This window comes from Rhinoderma darwinii, chromosome 1, assembly GCF_050947455.1.
Source record: "Rhinoderma darwinii isolate aRhiDar2 chromosome 1, aRhiDar2.hap1, whole genome shotgun sequence".
NCBI lineage: Eukaryota > Metazoa > Chordata > Amphibia > Anura > Rhinodermatidae > Rhinoderma > Rhinoderma darwinii.
The window spans coordinates 25,386,832-25,414,648 of NC_134687.1; the positions used below are offsets into that span (position 1 = coordinate 25,386,832).

Consider the following 27,817-nt stretch of genomic DNA (forward strand, 5'->3'; position numbering starts at 1 on the left):
ATTATTTTTCTTTTGGATGAACCCTAATGGGGTTAGGACTAACAGTGTAATTTAACATGTTTGATCATTTGTAGCTTGACTTACCCCTGCTATGTAACGCTCTGAAGTTACGTGGTGACGAAACGCGTGGTTGGCTGGTGCTGGCCCTCCTTGTGCTGCTTGTTATTGGGACATACTGTACCTGGCCTTGTACTGGTGCCAAACAAGACTCCATAACGGGGGACCTATTCCACTTGCTGCAGTTGAGACCAATCCTGGACGATATTTCAAGGGATGGTCAGTGATCGACTTTGCCAAGCTCTATCTGGGCCCACCATTTTCACCCACCTTAGCTGAGGTGCCTCATTGGCGGATGAGTATATGGCGTCTTTCCACTATTAATAGATGTTAACGGAATTGCTTGACTCCTGAATTTTTTGGCCAACACTACCACATATTTTCCTTACCTTTTTTGTATACTGGTTTACTTCATTGTGTGTCTATTGGTGCATCATTTTCCTCTTTTGGCTATATTGTTCTCACCCGGCCGGATAAGTGATATCTTTACTGTAATGCAGAGTCACTATTGATGCCGATTTTTATATATATTTGTATGAATAAAATTTGATATATTAATAACCCAAGAGTCGAGTGTCCGTTTCTTCCCAGGTGTTTTTGTCCGCTTTTTCTCAACTGAAGGATATTCAGGACTTCATTGTCTCCAATCACACCAAATGCTATAAAAATAAATGCATAATAGAAGTGGAGACTGTGGATTATGTTGTGTCCCTGATGTAGAAATAAAAAAATGTTTCTGCTATCTTCTATTTTTTAAGCATTGATTTATATCAGTGGTCTCTGACCTGTGGTCCTCCAGCTGTTCTAAAACTACAACTCCCAGCATGACCTAAATGATGCAGGCATAAGGGCATGTTAGGCTATGTTCACACAGAGTATTTTGCAGGAGGAATATCTGCCTCAAAATTCAGTTTGGAAGTTTGAGGAGGATTTTCCTCTCCCTGCACGCCGATTTTCGCTGAGTTTTTCGCGGCGTTTTTCGCCCGCGGCCATTGAGCGCCGCGGGCATAAAACACAGCGAAATACGCTTTCTCTGCCTCCCATTGAAGTCAATGGGAGGTCAGAGGCGGAAGCGCCCGAAGATAGGGCATGTCGCTTCTTTTCCCGCGAGGCAGTTTTACTGCTCGCGGGAAACAGACGCCGACGCCTCCCATTGAAATCAATGGGATGCATTTTCGCGCCGTTTTTGCCGAAAAACTCGGCAAAATACTCCGTGTGAACCCAGCCTTAGAGTTGTAGTTTTACAACAGGCGGAGAGCCATACGTTGAAGACCACTGATTTAGACCAAGAGGACAATGCAGTTAAGGCAGACATGCCGAACACCATATTTATTAAGCCTCCAGCCACATTTATTAATATTGACGGGGGAATCAGGGCGGTACATACAGCCACAACCAGCCAAACCCAGACTCATCCATCAAACTGCCAGATAGAGAAGGGTGATTCATTACTCCACAGAACTCCGGAGTCCATCACTTTACATCACTCCATCTGACGCTTGGCATTTGTGCTTGGTGATATAAAGCTTTCTTGCAGTTGATTGGCTATGGAATCCCATTCCATGGAGCTCCCAGTGCAGTTTTTGTGCTGATGTTAATACCAGAGGAGGTTTATACTCTGCAGTTATTGAGTCAGCAGAGCGTTGGTGACATTTATGTACTCTGCGCCTCAGCACTCGGCGACCTCACTCTGTAACTTTACATGGTCTCCACATCATGGCTGAGATGCTGCGGTTCCTTCCACTTTGTAATAATATCACTCACAGTTGATTGTGAAACATCGTAGAGGGAAGAAATTTCACGAACTGCTTGTTGCAGCGATAACATCCTTTTACCGGACCACGCTGGAATTCAGTGATCTATTTAGGACGACCCATTATATCACAAATGTTTAACCCCTTAACGCTCCAGGACATACTATTATGTCATGGGAAGTGCATCGTTCGCGCTCCATGACATAATAGTATGTCATGGAGTAAACACGGCGCCGTTCGCGTGGCGCGCGTTCATGAGCTGTGATAGCTGCTGTTTCCGACAGCAGACTATCACTGCTCAATGTGACGGGACCGATCGCGGAGCTCCCCCGCCGATTAACCCCTCAGAAGCCGCGTTCAATAGCGATCGCGGCTTCTTAGGGGTTAATCCGCCATCGCCGGCCTGCTACACGATAGCGGCCGGCGATGGTGACTATGGCAACCGGACACCAAACAATGGCGTCCGGCTATGCCATAGACGGAAGCCTAGTGGGTCCTGACAACGTCAGGACCCACTATGCTTGCTGTCAGTGAGTAGCTGACAGTTCTAATACACTGCACTACGCATGTAGTGCAGTGTATTAGAATAGCGATCAGGGTCCCCTGCCCTCAAGTCCCCTAGTGGGACAAAGTAATAAAGTAAAAAAACAGTTAAAAAAAGTTGTGTAAAAATAAGAAAATAAAAGATTTAAAAGTATTAAAAGTAAAAATCCCCCTTTTCCCTTATCAGTCCTTTATTATTAATAAAAATAGATAAATAAACAAATAAACTATACATAATTGGTATCGCCGCGTCCGTAACGGCCTGAACTACAAAATTATTTCGTTATTTATCCCGCACGGTGAACGCCGTAAAAGAAAATAATAATAAACCGTACCAGAATCACAATTGTTTGGTCACTTCACCTCCCAAAAAATGGAATAAAAAGAGATCAAGAAGTCGCATGTACCGAAAAATGGTACTGATCGAAACTACAGTTCGTTACGCAAAAAATAAGTCCTCGCACGGCTTTATTGATTGAAAAATAAAAACGTTCTGGCTCTTAGAATAAGGAAACACAAAAAGTGAATGATTGTTTACAAAACGTATTTTATTGTGCAAACGCCATAAGACATAAAAAAAAAACTATAAACCTCTGGTATCGCCGTAATCGTATCGCCCCGCAGAATAAAGTGAATATGTCATTTATAGCGCACGGTGAACACTGTAAAAAAAATAGAATAAAAAAACAATAGTAGAATTGCTGTTTTTTAGTCACCACGCCCCCTAAAAATAGAATAAAAACTGATCAAAAAGCCGCATGCACCCCATGAAAACTGCAATGAATTCCTCAAGGGGTCTAGTTTCCAAATTGGGGTCACTTTTGGGGGGTTTCCACTGTTTTGGCACCACAAGACCTCTTCAAACCGGACATGGTGCCTAATAAAAAAGAGGGCTCAAAATCCACTAGGCGCTCCTTTGCTTCGGAGGCCGGGGCTTCAATCCATTACCGCCCGAGGGCCACATGTGGGATATTTCTCAAAACTGCAGAATCTGGGCAATAAGTATTAAGTTGTGTTTCTCTGATAAATCCTTTTGTGTTATAAAAAAAATGGTATAAAGAGGATTTTATGACAAAAAAAAAAAGTTAATTTCACCTCTACTTTGCTCTAAATTTCTGTGAAACACCTAAAGGGTTAATAAACTTTCTAAATGCTGTTGTGAATACTTTGAGAGGTCTAGTTTCTAGAATGGGGTGTTTGATAGGGTTTCTAATATATGGCCCCTCAAAACAACTTCTGAACTGAACTGGAACCTAAAAAAATAAATAAATGAGGCAATACTTCGCTTCTTACATTATACTGATAATGAGCCGTGCCCACCCCGAGATGACCCCAGTTTTGACCGTTTGTATAAACGGTGACCCCTATTAGACCATTTCAGTGCCCGATTTTCCCAGCATACACCCCCAAGAAGTGTATTTCTATTGATGAGTCCCTGGTACATTTTAAAGGGAGGGTTCAATTCCGCCAGTACCTGCCGGGTAAGAGGGCAAGGTATGGCGTGAAGATGTATAAGCTGTGCGAGAGTGCATCAGGGTATACCTACAGATTTAGGATATATGAAGGAAAGGCCACCCCCAAACCAGACTGCATCCTGGACTACAATAGGTACATGGGAGGGATGGACTTGTCAAATCAAGTCTTGAAGCCCTACAGTGCCATGTGGTGTGGCATAAGAAGCTGGCCGGGCACATCATACAGATGGCATTGTACAATGCGTACGTGCTACGTCGATGTGCAGGCCAGAGGGGAACTTTCCTGGAATTTCAAGATCTAATCTTTAGGGACCAGGAAGGGGGGGCACCCAGTACTTCTGGAAGAGAGGCCACACGCATCGTACCAGGGCAACACTTTCCAGGAGAAGTTCCCCAAACCGGTGGAAAGGGAAAGAGTCAAAAGAGGTGCAGAGTCTGCTATAAGAGGGGGATAAGGAAGAACACAATATACCAATGTGACACGTATCCCGAAAAACCAGGGCTCTGTATAAAAGATTGTTTTAAAATGTATCATACATGCCTTGATTTTTAATTTACCCTGATGCACTCCGCACAGCTTACCCCCCTCATCTTTCCCTTCTGAGCCCTGCCGTATGCCCAGGCAGCTGATAACAGCCACATGTAGGGTATTGCCGTACCCAGGAGAACCCACATTACAATTTAAGGGGTGTATATCTCCGGTGGCGCATGCTGGGCACAATATATTGGACACTGAAATGGCATATATATATATAAAATTGCAAATCTCACACTGCACCATCTGCTGCGCATTATCTTTTACACAGTACCTGTGGGGTCAAAATGCTCACTACACCTCTAGATGAATGTCTTAAGGGGTGTAGTTTTTAAAATGGGGTCACTTCTCGGGGGTTTCAACTGTACTGGTACCTCAGGGGCTTCTGCATACATGACTTAGCACCAGAAAAGCTCCAGTAGGCCAAATGGTGGTCCTTTCCTTCTCAGCCCTCCCATGGGCCCAAACGGCAGTTTATCATCACAAATGGGGTATTGCCGCACTAAGGACAAATTGGGCAACAAAATGGGGTATTTTGTTCCTTGTGAAAATAAGAAATTTTGATCAAAAATGACATCTTATTGGAAAAAATATCATTTTTTTCATTTCACAGCCCAATTCAAATACGTGCTGTGAAAAAACTGTGCCGTCAAAATGATAACAAAAACCATAAATGAATTCCATGAGGGGTGTAGTTTCCAAAATGGGGTCACTTCTGGTGGGTTTCCATTGCTTTGATAACTCTGGGGCTCTGCAAATGCGACATGGCACCCGAAAACAAATCCAGCAAAATCTGGACTCCAACAAACACATAGCGCTCCTTTCCTTCTGAGCCCTCCAATGGGCCCAAACGGCAGTTTATCACCACAAATGGGGTATTGCCGCACTAAGGACAAATTGGGCAACAAAATGGGGTATGTTGTTCCCTGTGAAAATAAGAAATTTTGATCAAAAATGACATCTTATTGGAAAAAATATAATTTTTTTCATTTCACAGCCCAATTCAAATAGGTGCTGTGAAAAAACTGTGGGATCAAAATGATAACAAAAAACATAAATTAATTCTTTGAGGGGTGTAATTTCCAAAATGGGGTCACTTCTGGTGGGTTTCCATTGTTTTGATACCTCAACACCTCTTCAAACCTGGCATGCTGCCTAAAATATATTCTAATAAAAAAGAGGCCTCAAAATGCACTAGGTGCTTCTTTGCTTCTAGGGCTTGTGTTTTAGTCCACGAGCGCACTAGAGCCACATGTGGGACATTTCTAAAAACTGCAGAATCTGGACAATACATATTTAGTAGTATTTCTCTGGTAAAACCTTCTGTGTTACAGAAAAAAATTGAATAAAATTGAAATTCAGCAGAAAAAATGAAATTTGCAAATTTCATTTCCACTTTGCTTTAATTCCTGTGAAATGCCTGAAGGTTTAAAAAACTTTCTAAATGCTGTTTTGAATACTTTGAGGGGTCTAGTTTTTAAAATGGGGTGTTTTATGGGGGTTTCTAATACATAGGCCCCTCAAATCCACTTCAGAACTGAACAGGTACCTTCAAAAAAAGGCTTTTTAAATTTTCTTAAGAATATGAGAAATTGCTGTTTATGTTCTAAACCTTGTAACGTCCAAGAAAAATAAAAGAATGTTCAAAAAACGATGCCAATCTAAAGTAGACATATGGGAAATGTGAACTAGTAACTATTTTGGGTGGTATAACCGTCTGTTTTTCAAGCAGATGCATTTAAATTCTGAAAAATGCTATTTTTTGTAAATTTTCTCTAAATTTTGCAATTTTTGACAAATAAAGACTGAATATATCGACCAAATTTTACCACGAACATGAAGCCCAAAGTGTCACGAGAAAACAATCTCAGAATCGCTTGGATATTACTGATAGCATTAAGCCGCTGCAACCATGTGAAGTAGTAGCAATATTCAAGACACACGGCCACATCCTGGGCCTAGCTCCACTATTGTGCACTCTATAGCCGCAAGAGACCAGCCCGAGCCACTTATATACATGTGGCTTTGTATCAGATGAGTTTGGAGCCAAAGAAATTCTACGCCTTGTAAAACTGTCAGAGAAACCCCTACATGACAAACACCTGCAGCCCCAACCATTTACGCGGCTTAATCTAAATTCTGATAAAGAGAAGTGCTCCACTCCATACACTCAGGTGCAGTAGATAGCTTTTCAGTACCACAACTTTCACAAAACCCCTTTCTGACAACTTTTTTAACCTTTCTGACAACTTTTTTAACCTTGACCATATTCTCTACCTACTCTGAGTACTCATGATCCCCATATCTCTGGCCAGACCCTAAATATAAGTAAACTATGTAAAACAATACAGATTCCTCTGCTTTCTTGAGCGAATGTTATAGAGAATGGAACTCCACTAAACTACTGCTGGGTACCTCCCAGGGTAGTTTTTCTGTATTTTCAGGTTAAAGCAAGAAAAAGGGTCCTTCAGGACCTCTTTTTTACAGTACTGTTAATTATAAACCAATAACTACAAGATGGAAATGGACAAGGAACAGTTCTAATCTTTCTATTATAAATTCCCAAAAACTGGACTCTCAGCATGACTTTTTTTGCTTCCGTTTCTGAAAGGCTTGGATTTTTTACAAGTCAGGATGGCCGAGCGGTCTAAGGCGCTGCGTTTAGGTCGCAGTCTCCCCTGGAGGCGTGGGTTCAAATCCCACTTCTGACAACACATCTTTTCTTAAACATGCTTCAATGTCATTCCGTCAGCACTGCTGAAAAAATAGTAAAAAAAACGCCCCAAAATGTTAGACTCTTCAGATGACTGGCTTGGCATCCAATCTTGAAAAATTGCGCTTTTGTGTAGGATAGGGTGACCGAGCAGTCTCTCGTGAAGGCGTGGATTTAAATCCCACTTTTGAACACTCATATTTTCTTTAGCATATTTAAATGTGAGACCTTTCACTCATGGAGTAATGAGTCATTCTCCTTGAGCTCCTCCGCTATCCCGGTAGAATTCTGGCCAACTGCCTGTAAAGACATCTACAGACTCACCACCAGACCTTGAGACAAGTCTGCATCCAGTACAATGAGTGATAGTGCAGCAAAGCTGTCCCACCAACCTTTATGCAGCTGAGCACGGCAAACGGAGGAGTTCTATTACTGATAGCATTAAGCCGCAGCAACCATGTGAAGTAGTAGCAATATTCAAGACACACGGCCACATCCTGGGCCTAGCTCCACTATTGTGCACGCTATAGCCGCAAGAGACCAGCCCGAGCCACTTATATACATGTGGCTTTGTACCAGATGAGTTTGGAGCCAAAGAAATTCTACCCCTTGTAAAACTGTCAGAGAAACCCCTACATGACGAACACCTGCAGCCCCAACCATTTACGCGGCTTAATCTAAATTCTGATAAAGACAAGTGCTCCACTCCATACACTCAGGTGCAGTAGATAGCTTATCAGTACCACAACCTTCACAAAACCGCTTTCTGACAACTTTTTTAACCTTGACCATATTCTCTACCTACTCTGAGTTCTCATGATCCCCATATCTCTGGCCAGACCCTAAATATAAGTAAACTATGTAAAACAATACAGATTCCTCTGCTTACTTGAGTGAATGTTATAGAGAATGGAACTCCACTAAACTACTGCTGGGTACCTCCCAGGGTAGTTTTTCTGTATTTTCAGGTTAAAGCAAGAAAAAGGGTCCTTCAGGACCTCTTTTTTACAGTACTGTTAATTATAAACCAATAACTACAAGATGGAAATGGACAAGGAACAGTTCTAATCTTTCTATTATAAATTCCCAAAAACTGGACTCTCAGCATGACTTTTTTTGCTTCCGTTTCTGAAAGGCTTGGCTTTTTTACAAGTCAGGATGGCCGATCGGTCTAAGGCGCTGCGTTAAGGTCGCAGTCTCCCCTGGAGGCGTGGGTTCAAATCCCACTTCTGACAACACATCTTTTCTTAAACATGCTTCAATGTCATTCCGTTAGCACTGCTGAAAAAATAGTAAAAAAAACGCCCCAAAATGTTAGACTCTTCAGATGACTGGCTTGGCATCCAATCTTGAAAAATTGCGCTTTTGTGTAGGATAGGGTGACCGAGCAGTCTCTCGTGAAGGCGTGGATTTAAATCCCACTTTTGAACACTCATATTTTCTTTAGCATATTTAAATGTGAGACCTTTCACTCATGGAGTAATGAGTCATTCTTCTTGAGCTCCTCCGCTATCCCGGTAGAATTCTGGCCAACTGCCTGTAAAGACATCTACAGACTCACCACCAGACCTTGAGACAAGTCTGCATCCAGTACAATGAGTGATAGTGCAGCAAAGCTGTCCCACCAACCTCTATGCAGCTGAGCACGGCAAACGGAGGAGTTCTATTACTGATAGCATTAAGCCGCTGCAACCATGTGAAGTAGTAGCAATATTCAAGACACACGGCCACATCCTGGGCCTAGCTCCACTATTGTGCACTCTATAGCCGCAAGAGACCAGCCCGAGCCACTTATATACATGTGGCTTTGCATCAGATGAGTTTGGAGCCAAAGAAATTCTACGCCTTGTAAAACTGTCAGAGAAACCCCTACATGACAAACACCTGCAGCCCCAACCATTTACGCGGCTTAATCTAAATTCTGATAAAGAGAAGTGCTCCACTCCATACACTCAGGTGCAGTAGATAGCTTTTCAGTACCACAACTTTCACAAAACCCCTTTCTGACAACTTTTTTAACCTTTCTGACAACTTTTTTAACCTTGACCATATTCTCTACCTACTCTGAGTACTCATGATCCCCATATCTCTGGCCAGACCCTAAATATAAGTAAACTATGTAAAACAATACAGATTCCTCTGCTTTCTTGAGCGAATGTTATAGAGAATGGAACTCCACTAAACTACTGCTGGGTACCTCCCAGGGTAGTTTTTCTGTATTTTCAGGTTAAAGCAAAAAAAAGGGTCCTTCAGGACCTCTTTTTTACAGTACTGTTAATTATAAACCAATAACTACAAGATGGAAATGGACAAGGAACAGTTCTAATCTTTCTATTATAAATTCCCAAAAACTGGACTCTCAGCATGACTTTTTTTGCTTCCGTTTCTGAAAGGCTTGGCTTTTTTACAAGTCAGGATGGCCGAGCGGTCTAAGGCGCTGCGTTTAGATCGCAGTCTCCCCTGGAGGCGTGGGTTCAAATCCCACTTCTGACAACACATCTTTTCTTAAACATGCTTCAATGTCATTCCGTCAGCACTGCTGAAAAAATAGTAAAAAAAACCCCCCTTAAAATGTTAGACTCTTCAGATGACTGGCTTGGCATCCAATCTCGAAATATTGCGCTTTTGTGTAGGATAGGGTGACCGAGCAGTCTCTCGTGAAGGCGTGGATTTAAATCCCACTTTTGAACACTCATATTTTCTTTAGCATATTTAAATGTGAGACCTTTCACTCATGGAGTAATGAGTCATTCTCCTTGAGCTCCTCCGCTATCCCGGTAGAATTCTGGCCAACTGCCTGTAAAGACATCTACAGACTCACCACCAGACCTTGAGACAAGTCTGCATCCAGTACAATGAGTGATAGTGCAGCAAAGCTGTCCCACCAACCTCTATGCAGCTGAGCAGGGCAAACGGAGGAGTTCTATTACTGATAGCATTAAGCCGCTGCAACCATGTGAAGTAGTAGCAATATTCAAGACACACGGCCACATCCTGGGCCTAGCTCCACTATTGTGCACTCTATAGCCGCAAGAGACCAGCCCGAGCCACTTATATACATGTGGCTTTGTATCAGATGAGTTTGGAGCCAAAGAAATTCTACGCCTTGTAAAACTGTCAGAGAAACCCCTACATGACAAACACCTGCAGCCCCAACCATTTACGCGGCTTAATCTAAATTCTGATAAAGAGAAGTGCTCCACTCCATACACTCAGGTGCAGTAGATAGCTTTTGAGTACCACAACTTTCACAAAACCCCTTTCTGACAACTTTTTTAACCTTGACCATATTCTCTACCTACTCTGAGTACTCATGATCCCCATATCTCTGGCCAGACCCTAAATATAAGTAAACTATGTAAAACAATACAGATTCCTCTGCTTACTTGAGTGAATGTTATAGAGAATGGAACTCCACTAAACTACTGCTGGGTACCTCCCAGGGTAGTTTTTCTGTATTTTCAGGTTAAAGCAAGAAAAAGGGTCCTTCAGGACCTCTTTTTTACAGCACTGTTAATCATAAACCAATAACTACAAGATGGAAATGGACAAGGAACAGTACTAATCTTTCTATTATGAATTCCCAAAAACTGGACTCTCAGCATGACTTTTTTTGCTTCCGTTTCTGAAAAGCTTGCCTTTTCTACAAGTCAGGATGGCCGAGCGGTCTATGGCGCTGCGTTAAGGTCGCAGTCTCCCCTGGAGGCGTGGGTTCAAATCCCACTTCTAACAACACATCTTTTCTTAAACATGCTTCAATGTCATTCCGTCAGCACTGCTGAAAAAATAGTAAAAAAAACGCCCCAAAATGTTAGACTCTTAAGATGACTGGCTTGGCATCCAATCTTGAAAAATTGCGCTTTTGTGTAGGATAGGGTGACCTAGCATTCTCTCGTGAAGGCGTGGATTATAATCCCACTTTTGAACACTCATATTTTCTTTAGCTTATTTAAATGTGAGACCTTTCACTCATGGAGTAATGAGTCATTCTCCTTGAGCTCCTCCGCTATCCCGGTAGAATTCTGGCCAACTGCCTGTAAAGACATCTACAGACTCACCACCAGACCTTGAGACAAGTCTGCATCCAGTACAATGAGTGATAGTGCAGCAAAGCTGTCCCACCAACCTCTATGCAGCTGAGCACGGCAAACGGAGGAGTTCTATTACTGATAGCATTAAGCCGCTGCAACCATGTGAAGTAGTAGCAATATTCAAGACACACGGCCACATCCTGGGCCTAGCTCCACTATTGTGCACTCTATAGCCGCAAGAGACCAGCCCGAGCCACTTATATACATATGGCTTTGTATCAGATGAGTTTGGAGCCAAAGAAATTCTACGCCTTGTAAAACTGTTAGAGAAACCCCTACATGACAAACACCTGCAGCCCCAACCATTTACGCGGCTTAATCTAAATTCTGATAAAGAGAAGTGCTCCACTCCATACACTCAGGTGCAGTAGATAGCTTTTCAGTACCACAACTTTCACAAAACCCCTTTCTGACAACTTTTTTAACCTTGACCATATTCTCTACCTACTCTGAGTACTCATGATCCCCATATCTCTGGCCAGACCCTAAATATAAGTAAACTATGTAAAACAATACAGATTCCTCTGCTTACTTGAGTGAATGTTATAGAGAATGGAACTCCACTAAACTACTGCTGGGTACCTCCCAGGGTAGTTTTTCTGTATTTTCAGGTTAAAGCAAGAAAAAGGGTCCTTCAGGACCTCTTTTTTACAGCACTGTTAATCATAAACCAATAACTACAAGATGGAAATGGACAAGGAACAGTACTAATCTTTCTATTATGAATTCCCAAAAACTGGACTCTCAGCATGACTTTTTTTTCCTTCCGTTTCTGAAAGGCTTGGCTTTTCTACAAGTCAGGATGGCTGAGCAGTCTAAGGTGCTGCGTTAAGGTCGCAGTCTCCTCTGGAGGCGTGGGTTCAAATCCCACTTCTGACAACACATCTTTTCTTAAACATGCTTCAATGTCATTCCGTTAGCACTGCTGAAAAAATAGTAAAAAAAAACGACCCAAAATGTTAGACTCTTCAGATGACTGGATTGGCATCCAATCTTGAAAAATTGCGCTTTTGTGTAGGATAGGGTGACCGAGCATTCTCTCGTGAAGGCGTGGATTATAATCCCACTTTTGAACACTCATATTTTCTTTAGTTTATTTAAATGTGAGACCTTTCACTCATGGAGTAATGAGTCATTCTCCTTGAGCTCCTCCGCTATCCCGGTAGAATTCTGGCCAACTGCCTGTAAAGACATCTACAGACTCACCACCAGACCTTGAGACAAGTCTGCATCCAGTATAATGAGTGATAGTGCAGCAAAGCTGTCCCACCAACCTCTATGCAGCTGAGCAGGGCAAACGGAGGAGTTCTATTACTGATAGCATTAAGCCGCTGCAACCATGTGAAGTAGTAGCAATATTCAAAACACACGGCCACATCCTGGTCCTAGCTCCGCTATTGTGCACTCTATAGCCGCAAGAGACCAGCCCGAGCCACTTATATACATGTGGCTTTGTATCAGATGAGTTTAGAGCCAAAGAAATTCTACGCCTTGTAAAACTGTCAGAGAAACCCCTACATGACGAACACCTGCAGCCCCAACCATTTACGCGGCTTAATCTAAATTCTGATAAAGAGAAGTGCTCCACTCCATACACTCAGGTGCAGTAGATAGCTTTTCAGTACCACAACTTTCACAAAACCCCTTTCTGACAACTTTTTTAACCTTTCTGACAACTTTTTTAACCTTGACCATATTCTCTACCTACTCTGAGTACTCATGATCCCCATATCTCTGGCCAGACCCTAAATATAAGTAAACTATGTAAAACAATACAGATTCCTCTGCTTACTTGAGTGAATGTTATAGAGAATGGAACTCCACTAAACTACTGCTGGGTACCTCCCAGGGTAGTTTTTCTGTATTTTCAGGTTAAAGCAAGAAAAAGGGTCCTTCAGGACCTCTTTTTTACAGCACTGTTAATCATAAACCAATAACTACAAGATGGAAATGGACAAGGAACAGTTCTAATCTTTCTATTATAAATTCCCAAAAACTGGACTCTCAGCATGACTTTTTTTGCTTCCGTTTCTGAAAGGCTTGGCTTTTTTACAAGTCAGGATGGCCGATCGGTCTAAGGCGCTGCGTTAAGGTCGCAGTCTCCCCTGGAGGCGTGGGTTTAAATCCCACTTCTGACAACACATCTTTTCTTAAACATGCTTCAATGTCATTCCGTCAGCACTGCTGAAAAAATAGTAAAAAAACCGCCCCAAAATGTTAGACTCTTCACATGACTGGCTTGGCATCCAATCTTGAAAAATTGCGCTTTTGTGTAGGATAGGGTGACCGAGCAGTCTCTCGTGAAGGCGTGGATTTAAATCCCACTTTTGAACACTCTTATTTTCTTTAGCATATTTAAATGTGAGACCTTTCACTCATGGAGTAATGAGTCATTCTCCTTGAGCTCCTTCGCTATCCCAGTAGAATTCTGGCCAACTGCCTGTAAAGACATCTACAGACTCACCACCAGACCTTGAGACAAGTCTGCATCCAGTACAATGAGTGATAGTGCAGCAAAGCTGTCCCACCAACCTCTATGCAGCTGAGCATGGCAAACGGAAGAGTTCTATTACTGATAGCATTAAGCCGCTGCAACCATGTGAAGTAGTAGCAATATTCAAAACACACGGCCACATCCTGGTCCTAGCTCCGCTATTGTGCACTCTATAGCCGCCAGAGACCAGCCCGAGCCACTTATATACATGTGGCTTTGTATCAGATGAGTTTGGAGCCAAAGAAATTCTACCCCTTGTAAAACTGTCAGAGAAACCCCTACATGACGAACACCTGCAGCCCCAACCATTTACGCGGCTTAATCTAAATTCTGATAAAGAGAAGTGCTCCACTCCATACACTCAGGTGCAGTAGATAGCTTTTCAGTACCACAACATTCACAAAACCCCTTTCTGACAACTTTTTTAACCTTGACCATATTCTCTACCTTCTCTGAGTTCTCATGATCCCCATATCTCTGGCCAGACCCTAAATATAAGTAAACTATGTAAAACAATACAGATTCCTCTGCTTACTTGAGTGAATGTTAGGGTATGTTCACACGAGGGCGTCCGTTACGGCTGAAATTACGGGGATGTTTCAGCCTGAAAACATCCCCGTAATTTCAGCCGTACCGGCATGTGCAGGCGCTTGAACGCCGCGTCAATTACGGCCGTAATTGGCGCTGCTATTCATTGGAGTGAATGAAGAACGGCTCCAATTATGGCCAAAGAAGTGACAGGTCACTTCTTTGACGCGGGCGTCTATTTACGCGCCGTCATTTGACAGCGGCGCGTAAATATACGCCTCGTGTGAACAGACAAACGTCTGCCCATTGCTTTCAATGGGCAGATGTTTGTCAGCGCTATTGAGGCGCTATTTTCGGGCGTAATTCGGGGCAAAAACGCCCGATTTACGTCCGTAAATAGGCCGTGTGAACATACCCTTATAGAGAATGGAACTCCACTAAACTACTGCTGGGTACCTCCCAGGGTAGTTTTTCTGTATTTTCAGGTTAAAGCAAGAAAAAGGGTCCTTCAGGACCTCTTTTTTACAGCACTGTTAATCATAAACCAATAACTACAAGATGGAAATGGACAAGGAACAGTTCTAATCTTTCTATTATGAATTCCCAAAAACTGGACTCTCAGCATGACTTTTTTTTCCTTCCGTTTCTGAAAGGCTTGGATTTTCTACGAGTCAGGATGGCTGAGCGGTCTAAGGCGCTACGTTAAGGTCGCAGTCTCCCCTGGAGGCGAGGTTTCAAATCCCACTTCTGACAACACATCTTTTCTAAAACATGCTTCAATGTCATTCCGTCAGCACTGCTGAAAAAATAGTAAAAAAAAACGCCCCAAAATGTTAGACTCTTCAGATGACTGGCTTGGCATCCAATCTTGAAAAATTGCGCTTTTGTGTAGGATAGGGTGACCGAGCAGTCTCTCGTGAAGGCGTGGATTTAAATCCCACTTTTGAACACTCATATTTTCTTTAGCATATTTAAATGTGAGACCTTTTACTCATGGAGTAATGAGTCATTCTCCTTGAGCTCCTCCGCTATCCCGGTAGAATTCTGGCCAACTGCCTGTAAAGACATCTACAGACTCACCACCAGACCTTGAGACAAGTCTGCATCCAGTACAATGAGTGATAGTGCAGCAAAGCTGTCCCACCAACCTTTATGCAGCTGAGCACGGCAAACGGAGGAGTTCTATTACTGATAGCATTAAGCCGCTGCAACCATGTGAAGTAGTAGCAATATTCAAGACACACGGCCACATCCTGGGCCTAGCTCCACTATTGTGCACTCTATAGCCGCAAGAGACCAGCCCGAGCCACTTATATACATGTGGCTTTGTATCAGATGAGTTTGGAACCAAAGAAATTCTACGCCTTGTAAAACTGTCAGAGAAACCCCTACATGACAAACACCTGCAGCCCCAACCATTTACGCGGCTTAATCTAAATTCTGATAAAGAGAAGTGCTCCACTCCATACACTCAGGTGCAGTAGATAGCTTTTCAGTACCACAACTTTCACAAAACCCCTTTCTGACAACTTTTTTAACCTTTCTGACAACTTTTTTAACCTTGACCATATTCTCTACCTACTCTGAGTACTCATGATCCCCATATCTCTGGCCAGACCCTAAATATAAGTAAACTATGTAAAACAATACAGATTCCTCTGCTTTCTTGAGCGAATGTTATAGAGAATGGAACTCCACTAAACTACTGCTGGGTACCTCCCTGGGTAGTTTTTCTGTATTTTCAGGTTAAAGCAAGAAAAAGGGTCCTTCAGGACCTCTTTTTTACAGCACTGTTAATCATAAACCAATAACTACAAGATGGAAATGGACAAGGAACAGTTCTAATCTTTCTATTATGAATTCCCAAAAACTGGACTCTCAGCATGACTTTTTTTTCCTTCCGTTTCTGAAATGCTTGGATTTTCTACGAGTCAGGATGGCTGAGCGGTCTAAGGCGCTACGTTAAGGTCGCAGTCTCCCCTGGAGGCGAGGTTTCAAATCCCACTTCTGACAACACATCTTTTCTAAAACATGCTTCAATGTCATTCCGTCAGCACTGCTGAAAAAATAGTAAAAAAAAACGCCCCAAAATGTTAGACTCTTCAGATGACTGGCTTGGCATCCAATCTTGAAAAATTGCGCTTTTGTGTAGGATAGGGTGACCGAGCAGTCTCTCGTGAAGGCGTGGATTTAAATCCCACTTTTGAACACTCATATTTTCTTTAGCATATTTAAATGTGAGACCTTTTACTCATGGAGTAATGAGTCATTCTCCTTGAGCTCCTCCGCTATCCCGGTAGAATTCTGGCCAACTGCCTGTAAAGACATCTACAGACTCACCACCAGACCTTGAGACAAGTCTGCATCCAGTACAATGAGTGATAGTGCAGCAAAGCTGTCCCACCAACCTTTATGCAGCTGAGCACGGCAAACGGAGGAGTTCTATTACTGATAGCATTAAGCCGCTGCAACCATGTGAAGTAGTAGCAATATTCAAGACACACGGCCACATCCTGGGCCTAGCTCCACTATTGTGCACTCTATAGCCGCAAGAGACCAGCCCGAGCCACTTATATACATGTGGCTTTGTATCAGATGAGTTTGGAGCCAAAGAAATTCTACCCCTTGTAAAACTGTCAGAGAAACCCCTACATGACGAACACCTGCAGCCCCAACCATTTACGCGGCTTAATCTAAATTCTGATAAAGAGAAGTGCTCCACTCCATACACTCAGGTGCAGTAGATAGCTTTTCAGTACCACAACCTTCACAAAACCCCTTTCTGACAACTTTTTTTAACCTTGACCATATTCTCTACCTACTCTGAGTTCTCATGATCCCCATACCGCTGGCCAGACCCTAAATATAAGTAAACTATGTAAAACAATACAGATTCCTCTGCTTACTTGAGTGAATGTTATAGAGAATGGAACTCCACTAAACTACTGCTGGGTACCTCCCAGGGTAGTTTTTCTGTATTTTCAGGTTAAAGCAAGAAAAAGGGTCCTTCAGGACCTCTTTTTTACAGCACTGTTAATCATAAACCAATAACTGCAAGATGGAAATGGACAAGGAACAGTTCTAATCTTTCTATTATGAATTCCCAAAAACTGGACTCTCAGCATGACTTTTTTTTCCTTCCGTTTCTGAAAGGCTTGGCTTTTATACAAGTCAGGATGGCCGAGCGGTCTAAGGCGCTGCGTTAAGGTCGCAGTCTCCCCTGGAGGCGTGGGTTCAAATCCCACTTCTGACAACACATCTTTTCTTAAACATGCTTCAATGTCATTCCGTTAGCACTGCTTTAAAAATAGTAAAAAAAAACGCCCCAAAATGTTAGACTCTTCAGATGACTGGCTTGGCATCCAATCTTGAAAAATTGCGCTTTTGTGTAGGATAGGGTGACCGAGCAGTCTCTCGTGAAGGCGTGGATTTAAATCCCACTTTTGAACACTCATATTTTCTTTAGCATATTTAAATGTGAGACCTTTCACTCATGGAGTAATGAGTCATTCTCCTTGAGCTCCTCCGCTATCCCGGTAGAATTCTGGCCAACTGCCTGTAAAGACATCTACAGACTCACCACCAGACCTTGAGACAAGTCTGCATCCAGTACAATGAGTGATAGTGCAGCAAAGCTGTCCCACCAACCTTTATGCAGCTGAGCACGGCAAACGGAGGAGTTCTATTACTGATAGCATTAAGCCGCTGCAACCATGTGAAGTAGTAGCAATATTCAAGACACACGGCCACATCCTGGGCCTAGCTCCACTATTGTGCACTCTATAGCCGCAAGAGACCAGCCCGAGCCACTTATATACATGTGGCTTTGTATCAGATGAGTTTGGAGCCAAAGAAATTCTACCCCTTGTAAAACTGTCAGAGAAACCCCTACATGACGAACACCTGCAGCCCCAACCATTTACGCGGCTTAATCTAAATTCTGATAAAGAGAAGTGCTCCACTCCATACACTCAGGTGCAGTAGATAGCTTTTCAGTACCACAACCTTCACAAAACCCCTTTCTGACAACTTTTTTAACCTTGACCATATTCTCTACCTACTCTGAGTTCTCATGATCCCCATACCGCTGGCCAGACCCTAAATATAAGTAAACTATGTAAAACAATACAGATTCCTCTGCTTACTTGAGTGAATGTTATAGAGAATGGAACTCCACTAAACTACTGCTGGGTACCTCCCAGGGTAGTTTTTCTGTATTTTCAGGTTAAAGCAAGAAAAAGGGTCCTTCAGGACCTCTTTTTTACAGCACTGTTAATCATAAACCAATAACTGCAAGATGGAAATGGACAAGGAACAGTTCTAATCTTTCTATTATGAATTCCCAAAAACTGGACTCTCAGCATGACTTTTTTTTCCTTCCGTTTCTGAAAGGCTTGGCTTTTATACAAGTCAGGATGGCCGAGCGGTCTAAGGCGCTGCGTTAAGGTCGCAGTCTCCCCAGGAGGCGTGGGTTCAAATCCCACTTCTGACAACACATCTTTTCTTAAACATGCTTCAATGTCATTCCGTTAGCACTGCTTTAAAAATAGTAAAAAAAAACGCCCCAAAATGTTAGACTCTTCAGATGACTGGCTTGGCATCCAATCTTGAAAAATTGCGCTTTTGTGTAGGATAGGGTGACCGAGCAGTCTCTCGTGAAGGCGTGGATTTAAATCCCACTTTTGAACACTCATATTTTCTTTAGCATATTTAAATGTGAGACCTTTCACTCATGGAGTAATGAGTCATTCTCCTTGAGCTCCTCCGCTATCCCGGTAGAATTCTGGCCAACTGCCTGTAAAGACATCTACAGACTCACCACCAGACCTTGAGACAAGTCTGCATCCAGTACAATGAGTGATAGTGCAGCAAAGCAGTCCCACCAACTTCTATGCAGCTGAGCACGGCAAACGGAGGAGTTCTATTACTGATAGCATTAAGCCGCTGCAACCATGTGAAGTAGTAGCAATATTCAAGAAACACGGCCACATTCTGGGCCTAGCTCCACTACTGTGCACTCTATAGCCGCAAGAGACCAGCCCGAGCCACTTATATACATGTGGCTTTGTATCAGATGAGTTTGGAGCCAAAGAAATTCTACGCCTTGTAAAACTGTCAGAGAAACCCCTACATGACAAACACCTGCAGCCCCAACCATTTACGCGGCTTAATCTAAATTCTGATAAAGAGAAGTGCTCCACTCCATACACTCAGGTGCAGTAGATAGCTTTTCAGTACCACAACTTTCACAAAACCCCTTTCTGACAACTTTTTTAACCTTTCTGACAACTTTTTTAACCTTGACCATATTCTCTACCTACTCTGAGTACTCATGATCCCCATATCTCTGGCCAGACCCTAAATATAAGTAAACTATGTAAAACAATACAGATTCCTCTGCTTACTTGAGTGAATGTTATAGAGAATGGAACTCCACTAAACTACTGCTGGGTACCTCCCAGGGTAGTTTTTCTGTATTTTCAGGTTAAAGCAAGAAAAAGGGTCCTGAAGGACCTCTTTTTTACATTACTGTTAACTATAAACCAATAACTACAAGATGGAAATGGACAAGGAACAGTTCTAATCTTTCTATTATAAATTCCCAAAAACTGGACTCTCAGCATGACTTTTTTTGCTTCCGTTTCTGAAAGGCTTGGCTTTTTTACAAGTCAGGATGGCCGAGCGGTCTAAGGCGCTGCGTTAAGGTCGCAATCTCCCCTGGAGGCGTTGGTTCAAATCCCACTTCTGACAACACATCTTTTCTTAAACATGCTTCAATGTCATTCCGTCAGCACTGCTGAAAAAATAGTAAAAAAAACGCCCCAAAATGTTAGACTCTTCAGATGACTGGCTTGGCATCCAATCTTGAAAAATTGCGCTTTTGTGTAGGATAGGGTGACCGAGCAGTCTCTCGTGAAGGCGTGGATTTAAATCCCACTTTTGAACACTCATATTTTCTTTAGCATATTTAAATGTGAGACCTTTCACTCATGGAGTAATGAGTCATTCTCCTTGAGCTCCTCCGCTATCCCGGTAGAATTCTGGCCAACTGCCTGTAAAGACATCTACAGACTCACCACCAGACCTTGAGACAAGTCTGCATCCAGTACAATGAGTGATAGTGCAGCAAAGCTGTCCCACCAACCTCTATGCAGCTGAGCACGGCAAACGGAGGAGTTCTATTACTGATAGCATTAAGCCGCTGCAACCATGTGAAGTAGTAGCAATATTCAAGACACACGGCCACATCCTGGGCCTAGCTCCACTATTGTGCACTCTATTGCCGCAAGAGACCAGCCCGAGCCACTTATATACATGTGGCTTTGTATCAGATGAGTTTGGAGCCAAAGAAATTCTACGCCTTGTAAAACTGTCAGAGAAACCCCTACATGACAAACACCTGCAGCCCCAACCATTTACGCGGCTTAATCTAAATTCTGATAAAGAGAAGTGCTCCACTCCATACACTCAGGTGCAGTAGATAGCTTTTCAGTACCACAACTTTCACAAAACCCCTTTCTGACAACTTTTTTAACCTTGACCATATTCTCTACCTACTCTGAGTTCTCATGATCCCCATATCTCTGGCCAGACCCTAAATATAAGTAAACTATGTAAAACAATACAGATTCCTCTGCTTACTTGAGTGAATGTTATAGAGAATGGAACTCCACTAAACTACTGCTGGGTACCTCCCAGGGTAGTTTTTCTGTATTTTCAGGTTAAAGCAAGAAAAAGGGTCCTTCAGGACCTCTTTTTTACAGCACTGTTAATCATAAACCAATAACTACAAGATGGAAATGGACAAGGAACAGTTCTAATCTTTCTATTATGAATTCCCAAAAACTGGACTCTCAGCATGACTTTTTTTTCCTTCCGTTTCTGAAAGGCTTGGCTTTTCTACAAGTCAGGATGGCCGAGCGGTCTAAGGCGCTGCGTTAAGGTCGCAGTCTCCCCTGGAGGCGTGGGTTCAAATCCCACTTCTGACAACACAACTTTTCTTAAACATGCTTCAATGTCATTCCGTCAGCACTGCTGAAAAAATAGTGAAAAAAACGCCCCAAAATGTTAGACTCTTAAGATGACTGGCTTGGCATCCAATCTTGAAAAATTGCGCTTTTGTGTAGGATAGGGTGACCGAGCATTCTCTCGTGAAGGCGTGGATTATAATCCCACTTTTGAACACTCATATTTTCTTTAGCTTATTTAAATGTGAGACCTTTCACTCATGGAGTAATGAGTCATTCTCCTTGAGCTCCTCCGCTATCCCGGTAGAATTCTGGCCAACTGCCTGTAAAGACATCTACAGACTCACCACCAGACCTTGAGACAAGTCTGCATCCAGTACAATGAGTGATAGTGCAGAAAAGCTGTCCCACCAACCTCTATGCAGCTGAGCAGGGCAAACGGAGGAGTTCTATTACTGATAGCATTAAGCCGCTGCAACCATGTGAAGTAGTAGCAATATTCAAGACACACGGCCACATCCTGGGCCTAGCTCCACTATTGTGCACTCTATAGCCGCAAGAGACCAGCCCGAGCCACTTATATACATGTGGCTTTGTATCAGATGAGTTTGGAGCCAAAGAAATTCTACGCCTTGCAAAACTGTCAGAGAAACCCCTACATGACAAACACCTGCAGCCCCAACCATTTACGCGGCTTAATCTAAATTCTGATAAAGAGAAGTGCTCCACTCCATACACTCAGGTGCAGTAGATAGCTTTTGAGTACCACAACTTTCACAAAACCCCTTTCTGACAACTATTTTAACCTTGACCATATTCTCTACCTACTCTGAGTTCTCATGATCCCCATATCTCTGGCCAGACCCTAAATATAAGTAAACTATGTAAAACAATACAGATTCCTCTGCTTATTTGAGTGAATGTTATAGAGAATGGAACTCCACTAAACTACTGCTGGGTACCTCCCAGGGTAGTTTTTCTGTATTTTCAGGTTAAAGCAAGAAAAAGGGTCCTTCAGGACCTCTTTTTTACAGCACTGTTAATTATAAACCAATAACTACAAGATGGAAATGGACAAGGAACAGTTCTAATCTTTCTATTATAAATTCCCAAAAACTGGACTCTCAGCATGACTTTTTTTGCTTCCGTATCTGAAAAGCTTGCGTTTTCTACAAGTCAGGATGGCCGAGCGGTCTAAGGCGCTGCGTTAAGGTCGCAGTCTCCCCTGGAGGCGTTGGTTCAAATCCCACTTCTGACAACACATCTTTTCTTAAACATGCTTCAATGTCATTCCTTCAGCACTGCTGAAAAAATAGTGAAAAAACGCCCCAAAATGTTAGACTCTTAAGATGACTGGCTTGGCATCCAATCTTGAAAAATTGCGCTTTTGTGTAGGATAGGGTGACCGAGCATTCTCTCGTGAAGGCGTGGATTATAATCCCACTTTTGAACACTCATATTTTCTTTAGCTTATTTAAATGTGAGACCTTTCACTCATGGAGTAATGAGTCATTCTCCTTGAGCTCCTCCGCTATCCCGGTAGAATTCTGGCCAACTGCCTGTAAAGACATCTACAGACTCACCACCAGACCTTGAGACAAGTCTGCATCCAGTACAATGAGTGATAGTGCAGCAAAGCTGTCCCACCAACCTCTATGCAGCTGAGCACGGCAAACGGAGGAGTTCTATTACTGATAGCATTAAGCCGCTGCAACCATGTGAAGTAGTAGCAATATTCAAGACACACGGCCACATCCTGGGCCTAGCTCCACTATTGTGCACTCTATTGCCGCAAGAGACCAGCCCGAGCCACTTATATACATGTGGCTTTGTATCAGATGAGTTTGGAGCCAAAGAAATTCTACGCCTTGTAAAACTGTCAGAGAAACCCCTACATGACAAACACCTGCAGCCCCAACCATTTACGCGGCTTAATCTAAATTCTGATAAAGAGAAGTGCTCCACTCCATACACTCAGGTGCAGTAGATAGCTTTTCAGTACCACAACTTTCACAAAACCCCTTTCTGACAACTTTTTTAACCTTGACCATATTCTCTACCTACTCTGAGTTCTCATGATCCCCATATCTCTGGCCAGACCCTAAATATAAGTAAACTATGTAAAACAATACAGATTCCTCTGCTTACTTGAGTGAATGTTATAGAGAATGGAACTCCACTAAACTACTGCTGGGTACCTCCCAGGGTAGTTTTTCTGTATTTTCAGGTTAAAGCAAGAAAAAGGGTCCTTCAGGACCTCTTTTTTACAGCACTGTTAATCATAAACCAATAACTACAAGATGGAAATGGACAAGGAACAGTTCTAATCTTTCTATTATGAATTCCCAAAAACTGGACTCTCAGCATGACTTTTTTTTCCTTCCGTTTCTGAAAGGCTTGGCTTTTCTACAAGTCAGGATGGCCGAGCGGTCTAAGGCGCTGCGTTAAGGTCGCAGTCTCCCCTGGAGGCGTGGGTTCAAATCCCACTTCTGACAACACATCTTTTCTTAAACATGCTTCAATGTCATTCCGTCAGCACTGCTGAAAAAATAGTAAAAAAAAACGCCCCAAAATGTTAGACTCTTAAGATGACTGGCTTGGCATCCAATCTTGAAAAATTGCGCTTTTGTGTAGGATAGGGTGACCGAGCATTCTCTCGTGAAGGCGTGGATTATAATCCCACTTTTGAACACTCATATTTTCTTTAGCTTATTTAAATGTGAGACCTTTCACTCATGGAGTAATGAGTCATTCTCCTTGAGCTCCTCCGCTATCCCGGTAGAATTCTGGCCAACTGCCTGTAAAGACATCTACAGACTCACCACCAGACCTTGAGACAAGTCTGCATCCAGTACAATGAGTGATAGTGCAGCAAAGCTGTCCCACCAACCTCTATGCAGCTGAGCACGGCAAACGGAGGAGTTCTATTACTGATAGCATTAAGCCGCTGCAACCATGTGAAGTAGTAGCAATATTCAAGACACACGGCCACATCCTGGGCCTAGCTCCACTATTGTGCACTCTATTGCCGCAAGAGACCAGCCCGAGCCACTTATATACATGTGGCTTTGTATCAGATGAGTTTGGAGCCAAAGAAATTCTACGCCTTGTAAAACTGTCAGAGAAACCCCTACATGACAAACACCTGCAGCCCCAACCATTTACGCGGCTTAATCTAAATTCTGATAAAGAGAAGTGCTCCACTCCATACACTCAGGTGCAGTAGATAGCTTTTCAGTACCACAACTTTCACAAAACCCCTTTCTGACAACTTTTTTAACCTTGACCATATTCTCTACCTACTCTGAGTTCTCATGATCCCCATATCTCTGGCCAGACCCTAAATATAAGTAAACTATGTAAAACAATACAGATTCCTCTGCTTACTTGAGTGAATGTTATAGAGAATGGAACTCCACTAAACTACTGCTGGGTACCTCCCAGGGTAGTTTTTCTGTATTTTCAGGTTAAAGCAAGAAAAAGGGTCCTTCAGGACCTCTTTTTTACAGCACTGTTAATCATAAACCAATAACTACAAGATGGAAATGGACAAGGAACAGTTCTAATCTTTCTATTATGAATTCCCAAAAACTGGACTCTCAGCATGACTTTTTTTTCCTTCCGTTTCTGAAAGGCTTGGCTTTTCTACAAGTCAGGATGGCCGAGCGGTCTAAGGCGCTGCGTTAAGGTCGCAGTCTCCCCTGGAGGCGTGGGTTCAAATCCCACTTCTGACAACACATCTTTTCTTAAACATGCTTCAATGTCATTCCGTCAGCACTGCTGAAAAAATAGTGAAAAAAACGCCCCAAAATGTTAGACTCTTAAGATGACTGGCTTGGCATCCAATCTTGAAAAATTGCGCTTTTGTGTAGGATAGGGTGACGGAGCATTCTCTCGTGAGGGCGTGGATTATAATCCCACTTTTGAACACTCATATTTTCTTTAGCTTATTTAAATGTGAGACCTTTCACTCATGGAGTAATGAGTCATTCTCCTTGAGCTCCTCCGCTATCCCGGTAGAATTCTGGCCAACTGCCTGTAAAGACATCTACAGACTCACCACCAGACCTTGAGACAAGTCTGCATCCAGTACAATGAGTGATAGTGCAGAAAAGCTGTCCCACCAACCTCTATGCAGCTGAGCAGGGCAAACGGAGGAGTTCTATTACTGATAGCATTAAGCCGCTGCAACCATGTGAAGTAGTAGCAATATTCAAGACACACGGCCACATCCTGGGCCTAGCTCCACTATTGTGCACTCTATAGCCGCAAGAGACCAGCCCGAGCCACTTATATACATGTGGCTTTGTATCAGATGAGTTTGGAGCCAAAGAAATTCTACGCCTTGTAAAACTGTCAGAGAAACCCCTACATGACAAACACCTGCAGCCCCAACCATTTACGCGGCTTAATCTAAATTCTGATAAAGAGAAGTGCTCCACTCCATACACTCAGGTGCAGTAGATAGCTTTTGAGTACCACAACTTTCACAAAACCCCTTTCTGACAACTTTTTTAACCTTTCTGACAACTTTTTTAACCTTGACCATATTCTCTACCTACTCTGAGTACTCATGATCCCCATATCTCTGGCCAGACCCTAAATATAAGTAAACTATGTAAAACAATACAGATTCCTCTGCTTACTTGAGTGAATGTTATAGAGAATGGAACTCCACTAAACTACTGCTGGGTACCTCCCAGGGTAGTTTTTCTGTATTTTCAGGTTAAAGCAAGAAAAAGGGTCCTTCAGGACCTCTTTTTTACAGCACTGTTAATCATAAACCAATAACTACAAGATGGAAATGGACAAGGAACAGTTCTAATCTTTCTATTATAAATTCCCAAAAACTGGACTCTCAGCATGACTTTTTTTGCTTCCGTTTCTGAAAAGCTTGCCTTTTCTACAAGTCAGGATGGCCGAGCGGTCTAAGGCACTGCGTTAATGTCGCAGTCTCCCCTGGAGGCGTGGGTTCAAATCCCACTTCTGACAAAACATCTTTTCTTAAACATGCTTCAATGTCATTCCGTCAGCACTGCTGAAAAAATAGTAAAAAAAACGCCCCAAAATGTTAGACTCTTCAGATGACTGGCTTGGCATCCAATCTTGAAAAATTGCGCTTTTGTGTAGGATAGGGTGACCGAGCAGTCTCTCGTGAAGGCGTGGATTTAAATCCCACTTTTGAACACTCATATTTTCTTTAGCATATTTAAATGTGAGACCTTTCACTCATGGAGTAATGAGTCATTCTCCTTGAGCTCCTCCGCTATCCCGGTAGAATTCTGGCCAACTGCCTGTAAAGACATCTACAGACTCACCACCAGACCTTGAGACAAGTCTGCATCCAGTACAATGAGTGATAGTGCAGCAAAGCTGTCCCACCAACCTCTATGCAGCTGAGCACGGCAAACGGAGGAGTTCTATTACTGATAGCATTAAGCCGCTGCAACCATGTGAAGTAGTAGCAATATTCAAGACACACGGCCACATCCTGGGCCTAGCTCCACTATTGTGCACTCTATAGCCGCAAGAGACCAGCCCGAGCCACTTATATACATGTGGCTTTGTATCAGATGAGTTTGGAGCCAAAGAAATTCTACGCCTTGTAAAACTGTCAGAGAAACCCCTACATGACAAACACCTGCAGCCCCAACCATTTACGCGGCTTAATCTAAATTCGGATAAAGAGAAGTGCTCCACTCCATACACTCAGGTGCAGTAGATAGCTTTTCAGTACCACAACTTTCACAAAACCCCTTTCTGACAACTTTTTTAACCTTTCTGACAACTTTTTTAACCTTGACCATATTCTCTACCTACTCTGAGTACTCATGATCCCCATATCTCTGGCCAGACCCTAAATATAAGTAAACTATGTAAAACAATACAGATTCCTCTGCTTACTTGAGTGAATGTTATAGAGAATGGAACTCCACTAAACTACTGCTGGGTACCTCCCAGGGTAGTTTTTCTGTATTTTCAGGTTAAAGCAAGAAAAAGGGTCCTTCAGGACCTCTTTTTTACAGTACTGTTAATCATAAACCAATAACTACAAGATGGAAATGGACAAGGAACAGTACTAATCTTTCTATTATGAATTCCCAAAAACTGGACTCTCAGCATGACTTTTTTTTCCTTCCGTTTCTGAAAGGCTTGGCTTTTCTACAAGTCAGGATGGCCGAGCAGTCTAAGGCGCTGCGTTAAGGTCGCAGTCTCCCCTAGAGGCGTGGGTTCAAATCCCACTTCTGACAACACATCTTTTCTTAAACATGCTTCAATGTCATTCCGTTAGCACTGCTGAAAAAATAGTAAAAAAAAACGCCCCAAAATGTTAGACAAGTCTGCATCCAGTACAATGAGTGATAGTGCAGCAAAGCTGTCCCACCAACCTCTATGCAGCTGAGCAGGGCAAACGGAGGAGTTCTATTACTGATAGCATTAAGCCGCTGCAACCATGTGAAGTAGTAGCAATATTCAAGACACACGGCCACATCCTGGGCCTAGCTCCACTATTGTGCACTCTATAGCCGCAAGAGACCAGCCCGAGCCACTTATATACATGTGGCTTTGTATCAGATGAGTTTGGAGCCAAAGAAATTCTACGCCTTGTAAAACTGTCAGAGAAACCCCTACATGACAAACACCTGCAGCCCCAACCA

At 42.8% G+C, this 27,817-nt stretch overlaps 1 protein-coding gene and 7 non-coding genes across 8 annotated transcripts in view; all 8 read left to right on the top strand.

Annotated features, from left to right (window-relative positions):
* ST3GAL5 (ST3 beta-galactoside alpha-2,3-sialyltransferase 5) overlaps window positions 1-27,817 on the top strand; it is a 439,220-nt gene that overhangs the window by 32,520 nt on the left and 378,883 nt on the right. The window lies entirely within an intron of this gene.
* Window positions 6,993-7,075, top strand: TRNAL-UAG (transfer RNA leucine (anticodon UAG)). The gene has a single exon. It is a non-coding gene; the product is annotated as a tRNA-Leu (tRNA).
* On the top strand, window positions 9,488-9,570 carry TRNAL-UAG (transfer RNA leucine (anticodon UAG)). Its single transcript has one exon. It is a non-coding gene; the product is annotated as a tRNA-Leu (tRNA).
* On the top strand, window positions 17,361-17,443 carry TRNAL-AAG (transfer RNA leucine (anticodon AAG)). The gene has a single exon. It is a non-coding gene; the product is annotated as a tRNA-Leu (tRNA).
* On the top strand, window positions 18,600-18,682 carry TRNAL-AAG (transfer RNA leucine (anticodon AAG)). Its single transcript has one exon. It is a non-coding gene; the product is annotated as a tRNA-Leu (tRNA).
* Window positions 21,097-21,179, top strand: TRNAL-AAG (transfer RNA leucine (anticodon AAG)). Its single transcript has one exon. It is a non-coding gene; the product is annotated as a tRNA-Leu (tRNA).
* On the top strand, window positions 23,571-23,653 carry TRNAL-AAG (transfer RNA leucine (anticodon AAG)). The gene has a single exon. It is a non-coding gene; the product is annotated as a tRNA-Leu (tRNA).
* On the top strand, window positions 24,810-24,892 carry TRNAL-AAG (transfer RNA leucine (anticodon AAG)). The gene has a single exon. It is a non-coding gene; the product is annotated as a tRNA-Leu (tRNA).